The sequence below is a fragment of the Chanodichthys erythropterus genome, chromosome 21 (assembly GCF_024489055.1).
Source record: "Chanodichthys erythropterus isolate Z2021 chromosome 21, ASM2448905v1, whole genome shotgun sequence".
Classification (NCBI taxonomy): Eukaryota; Metazoa; Chordata; class Actinopteri; order Cypriniformes; family Xenocyprididae; genus Chanodichthys; species Chanodichthys erythropterus.
Genome location: NC_090241.1, coordinates 16,207,859 through 16,214,744, shown reverse-complemented (window position 1 = coordinate 16,214,744; position 6,886 = coordinate 16,207,859). Strand labels below are relative to the sequence as shown.

Below are 6,886 nucleotides of genomic sequence, written 5' to 3'. Positions count from 1 at the left end.
ACTGCCAGAATAATTTATAACTGCAACTACCAAATGTTTAGAAAACATTCAAAATATTCCAGAATTCATAAACATTTAATTTTAATATTTCATACTTTGTGCCACCTTGGTCAATTATATTTTTTTCAAAGGCTTTGTTCATAAATTGACACTTTGCTTGTATAGTATTGAGTATATTCAATAAAGTAATATTTCAAAAGTTATCTTTCAATAATGATCCAATAATTATATTAAATTTAATAAAACTTGTATTATTATTATTTAATATTTTGTTAAACAACAATACACAGCAAAATCCCCAAAGTTAAACCAACTCTGCTCAGATTACTTATGGTCCCACTCTATATAGTGTTAAAGTAACACTGAAGCAGAGTTAAAGTTAATGAGATAATTAAGTGATTAATTAAGTTATGATTAGTGATGAACACCTGCTGTTAACAAGCAGAATCATTGAAGAGAAACATAATAACAACAAATGACTTCCAGACGCAGCCTTAGATGTAACCAACTGAAAATAAAAGACATTAAATTAAACAACTCCACAAACAGCATATTATCTCATTAACTTTAACTCTGCTTCAGTGTTATTTTAACTCTATATAGAGAGGGACCATATGTACTCTGAGCAGAGCTGATTTAACTGATTTTGCTGTGTAGTTGTTGTTCCCTTAATTATTTTAATGCTTATTACAACATTGGAATGTGGTCAGTAAGTTTTTTTTTATATATTAAATTCTTCGGTAGCATTTTACAATGCCATAGTTACATGTTACTACATGTACTTACTATAGTAATAACAGTAAATTACAAGTAACTAACCCTAAACCAAACCCTAACCCTAACTATACATGTAGTTAATTACTATTACTCAGTACTTATTTGAGTAATTACAGTGTAACTGCGGCACTGTAAAATAAAGTGTAATTCTTATAAAGACATCTGAAAAAAAAGAAAAAAAAAAAAAAACATCCATACTTATTCTGCAATTGGTTTGTCCAACAAATCCCATCACATTTGAACACACTCAATCTTGTTTTCAGTCCAAGTTAATGGTAATGCAGTAAACACTACCCATGTTGCCAGACCAAATTAGTCAGCAGCCAACTGCACTCCCTGTTTAATCAAATTCAAGCACAGTCTCTACAAATATACTAATTAGTATAAGTCACTTTTCTTTATTTTTACTTTTTTTTTTGGTGGAGGAGGCTGATGTTTAGTGAGTGCATCTTAGACAAAATCTGAAGACATATCACTTCTATCATTTTAAAATATAATATTAAATTAGTTGTAATAGAGGACCTACAAAGTGTTTCATTTTCTGAATAAAACTAAAGGGTTACAATTGAATTTGATGGTTTACTTTAGAAATTCTACTAACTATAAGTAACTTTGCAACTACATGCCAGCTAACTCTTATTAGAGTATCAGTAGTTCAATCAAGTTCAATTTTATTTATATAGCATATATATTTACAACAGCTGCTAGGCTGACCAAAGTGCTTTACAGCAGAACAAGATTAAAAGAAGAATATAACATAGAAAACAAAAATAAGAGCAACATAGTTAAGTGTTACCATAAAGCAGGAAGACCAGAACAAAAAAAATAAATAAAAAAAAAAATCAATATGCTAGAGAAAACAAGTAGGTTTTTAAAAGAGATTTAAAACCAGACAAAGAAGGGGCTGTTCTAATCTCTAGAGGCAGGGAGTTCCAGAGTCGTGGCCCAGCCACCGCAAATGCATGTTCCCCTTTACGCTTTAGTCTACAGTGAGGGACTGCCAGCAAATCCTGGTCACAGGATCTTAAGCTTCTAGACGTGTGTGCAGTGTAGTGATGAAGAAGTTCAGAAAGGTAAAGAGGAGTTAGATTATGTAGAGATTTATATACCAAAAGGAGAATTTTAAAGTCTATTCTCTGGTGAACAGGCAACCAGTGAAGATATCTGAGAACAGGAGTGATGTGTTCACGTTTACAACACTTGTGGAGAAGTCTGGCCGCAGCGTTTTGGACTAGCTGAAGACGAGCAATTTGAGATTTAGATATACTGCAATATAAGGAGTTGCAGTAATCTAGCCGAGATGTAACAAACACGTGAACAGCCATTTCTAGAGTTTTTGGAGTGAGAAAGTCTTTGATTTTAGACTGTAGACGAAGCTAATAAAAGCTGGATCCCATTATGGTGGAGATTTGTTTGTCAAATTTTAAAGACTGGCCAACAAGAACACCTAAGTTCCGCACCCGCGAGGATCTAAAAACAGACAAACTCTCCAACTCAGGACTTGTACACTGAGAATTCTCATTTGGGCCAAAGACAATAACCTCAGTCTTATTTTCATTTAGGAAGAGGAAGTTTTGGGTTAGCCATGATTTAACCTCCTCTAAACATAGCAGAAGAGATCTGATCGCTGCAGGAGTGTTTCGTTTGCTAGGTAGATAGATTTGCGTGTCATCCGCATAGAAATGAAAAGAAACACCATGTTTTCTTAGAATAGAACCCAGATGTAGAGAGAAAATATAGAGTAAGCCAAAATAGAGCCCTGCAGAAGGCCGCAGGTCAGTGGTGCCATGGAGGAGGTAAAGTTACCCATTTTCACAGAGATCTATCAGCAGACTGTTAGCTTAGGGTTAGGTGTTAGTAGAATAAGTTGACAGTTGCAAAGCTACTTAATAGTCAGTAGAATGTCTGCTGGGGGACCATCAAAGTAAAGTTTTTGCAGATATTAAGCAGACAGTGAACAAATATTCTAATGAGAGTTAGTTGACATGTTGCAAACTAAGTTACTTATATTTAGTAGAATGTCTAAAGTGGACCATTGAAATAAGTGTTACCAACTTAAGTAAAAACAAGAGTTAGCAGGGACTAACCAGCCCCTTTGCTCCATTGGCACAGCCTCTTCTACCAACTGGGCACAGGTGCTCCCTGAGGAAAAAATGGAGGCACAGGTGTTGCCTGTTGAAAGAGAGTGGGCACGGGTGCCCCCGGGGGGAAAAGAGCGAGAACAACAAGGCAGGCATGGTGCTCCCTAGGGGCAAAGAAGCTTAAAGGGATAGTTCACCCAAAAATGAAAATTATCCCATGATTTACTCACCCTCAAACCATCCTAGTTGTATATGACTATCTACTTTCTGACAAACACAATCGGAGATCTATTTAAAAATATCCTTAGTCCTCCAAGGTTTATTTGGTTGTGAATGGGGGGGCTGCGTTTTGAAGTCAAAAATAATGCATCCATCCATAAAAAAGTAATCCATATGACTCCTGTGGGTTACTAAAGGCCTTTTGAAGTGAAAGCAATTCGTTTTTGTAAGAAAAATATCCATATTTAAAACTTTATAAATTCAAATAACTAGCTTCCAGCGGACGACTGTACGCAGAATGCACAAGTCGACTTGCTCCAAATGAGCAATCCTCTGACGCGATGTATAGGACACACAATGTAGGAGTATTATAAGATTAGATGCATCTTGTGGTTCAAACAAATAGGGCTGTGCAACAAATTTAAGCTCCTATTCTCTCATATTGAAATCCTCCGAAATTTCCGAAATAATAAAAATGATCGTTTCAGACTTTGCGTTGTGCGTCAGGTCAAAGGATTCTCTTCTGACGGAAATCGACCTGCCCATTCTATGTACGGTCGTCCACCGGAAGCTAGTTATTGAATTTATCAAGTTTTAAATATGGAAATGTTCTCACAAAAACACATGTTGAATGAATGCATGCATTATTTTTGACTTCAAAACTTCACAACCATTATAAACCTTGGAGGACTAAGGATATTTTGAAATATATTTCTTATTGTGTTCGTCTGGAAGAAGTTAGTCATATACACCCAAGATGGCTTGAGGGTGAGTAGCCTAAATCATGGGATAATTTTCATTTTTGGGTGAACTATCCCTTTAAGGCTTGTGCTGCTTCTACTTTCTCTGCTTTTGCCTCTCATTCTTCTTCTTCTGTTGGAGGATACTCGTAAAGCTGACGCTGTCCCAGAAAAGTGTTTTCCGCACTGCTAAACGAGGATCATGGCATACAAAGTCGGCATGAAACTCGAACAAGAAAAAATGTAAGGCGGGATTGTGAGTGATAGTTTGTCCCGCCCCATTAAACACGTCATCAGACAAGATAAGATGTCGTTGCAAGAGGGAGGGGAAGATAAGATTAAAGATTACGAGGGCACATGAAAAAAAGTACACGGAGAAATCATTTATAAATCCTCTAATAGTCCATAAAAATAAGAATTGTCCATTTTGATTTCGTCATGTCTAAGATTAGGTCTAAATATCTCCATTTAGATTTTTTTTATTTTCAGTGTTTTTTTGTTTTTGTTTTTTTTAATTTGTAAATTTATAATTTGCTTTGTTTCTTAAAAGGTTTCGTTCTGTTATATTTGGCACTGTTGGCACACATCTAATAACCTCACACAACCTTCACCTAGTTTCTCACTTTGCAAGCCATACAATTCACACTAGCAACGCATGAGGGCAGCAAAACAAAGTCAGAAATACTCCCAACTCCCAGACAGCACTCCCCATGTAAATTGTGAAGGTTGTGTTAGTTGTCGGCTTTTCATGGGCTGTTAAAATTTACTTTCGCTATCGGAATCATTTGTGGACATTTAAGTGCAGATACGGATATTTAACTGTGAGGATGACTCGTTGTTCAGTTTGATAAAGTGTGAGGTAAGCGTGCTCATCCAGTTGTCATTGACAACACGACAGTCTCACTGATGCTTTTGAAATGTCATTGTGCCTCAGTGAGTAGTCTGGTAGTTTTATTATCGTCTCCAGCGCGATATGAATATTCTTTTTGCTTGTAGAAAAATGCAGATAATATTTCTACTATTCATAGCGAAGTTTATCTCTTTGTGGTTAATGACAGTTTATAGGCTAATGGCTAGCAGTCTGGGTCATTAAATACGCATTCACACCCTTTATTTAAACATTTAGCACACAAGATGTGATGGGTGAAGTGATTTTGTGTAAATATGATTTCATGGCTGGTTTATTAAAGCAAGCTTGTTTTAATAGCTCTCTCATATAACTCAAAGGTGCGAATGCTAATCATGCTAACAGATCAGATTTGTTCATCTAAGCTTTATAATAACGTTAACGTTACATCATGACTTTGCGTCAGGTGAGTCTAACCTTAATAATCAATCATTTTCATGATTATAATTGTGCATACTCAGAGCTGCTGACCCATGTTTGACATGATGGTCTAGTGATCAAAGATTTGACAGGGTAAAGTTCAAACTCCATGTGGCAGTTGTAAATTTAAAAGTCCTGTCAATGGACAATTAACGCTTTCAAAAAAAAAAAAAAAAAAAAAAAAAAATGCAGCTATGATTATATGATAATGATTATCATATTAAATAGACTCCATATTAAAAGAATTTATGGATCATAGTGCAGCCCTCAAATACTAATTTATTGTAATTTTTTAAAAATCTTTATACTTTGCTGATGTCCTCCAAACCACTAGGTTTTACCCATTTGCCACCAATAAGTTTTTGTAAGGAAGTGAAAATCATTTAAAATAATATAATAAAATTTAGTATGATTGATCTGAGTTACAGGTCAGTTTCATTTTTACATAAATGTATCTGTTTACATAAATACACTGAATGACCATGGTTTGTTACTCTGAATGACATTTTGCCCAAAAGGTAGATAGTTTTATTAGTTTTAATAATTCCTGAGTAAATAACGGCAGTACTAAGCATTTTATTCTACTGTTCTGATGCTCCTGTCATGTTTGCTTAGCTTGTCACTTTGTTTCTGACTTGTTCGGCCCCAAAAATGACTCCTTGCAGCTATATTTATTAATGCTTTTTGTTTGCAACATAAATGACGTTATCAGGATGAGTATTTTGGGTGGAGAATCCCCTCAGTTGCCTCTCTGGAACTTGTGACATACTGTAGTGGGGTAGACATACTGTATTTTCTGTTCAGAAATATTGTTAAGCTATTATTCTGACCATCACAATCCTGAATAGCTTTCTCTTTACACCAAGTATGATAATGATAATTATAATGATAATGATAAAGATATAGTTAAAAAAGAGAGAGAGAGAGAGAGAGAGAAACAATATTGTGGAATCAGATTTTTTCCAGGTAATGAATAATAAAAACCTTGACAGCCAATCAGAATCCATTCCGCTTTCAAGAGCTCCAGCATTTAAAGAGGCAGACGACAAAACTGTAGTACATGCTTAGAATGAACAGTGTTATCGTTTATTAGTGTGGAAGCTAATATAGCTATTGTTATAGTTATCTTTATAGTTATTGTTCTTGGTGTGAATGGGCTTTTAGAGTGCCACCCTAGCTATTGGGTCTGCATTTACTTTTTGGCTTTTTTGCATTTTTCAGTGCCTTTCAACTCTCTCCCTTCGTGGGCATCTAAAATAAATCAATAACATAAATTAAACAATACATAATATTTAAAAAATACATTAAAATATTAATATTTATTAAGTTTAACATATTTGTCAGTTCTAAACATTCCTCATTTATCTGTGATATAAATAAGATGCTAAAATTGTTATTTATACAGTGATACTGTCATTCAGTGTAATGGATGACACTGCGGTGTAACAGAATTTACATTACACTGAATGACAAAAAACTTCTACTTCAGCTTTGCAGGCCATCGACTGGCCACCTATATCAAACAGTGAGCTTGAACAGTCACAATTATTCACAGCAGCTACTTATTTAAAAAAAAAAAAAAATGTAACAATATAAGTGTTTTTTGGCATTTCACTGAATGACATGTATTTTTGTAACTTAGGCTACCACACCATGAAATTATCATATTTTAAAGAGCAATAAACTCACTTTGCTGCGGCACCACACGGTTTTCGCGGTGCCATTTGATACTGTCACAACCT

The 6,886-nt window shown here is 34.9% G+C and overlaps 1 protein-coding gene across 1 annotated transcript in view; it reads left to right on the top strand.

Annotated features, from left to right (window-relative positions):
* Positions 1-4,514: 4,514 nt before the first annotated feature.
* Positions 4,515-6,886, top strand: part of btbd8 (BTB domain containing 8) — a 39,323-nt gene continuing 36,951 nt past the window's right edge. The window contains exon 1 of the mRNA XM_067373891.1: positions 4,515-4,676. The gene's annotated coding sequence lies outside the window, so the exon portion shown is untranslated. The remainder of the gene's footprint in view (positions 4,677-6,886) is intronic.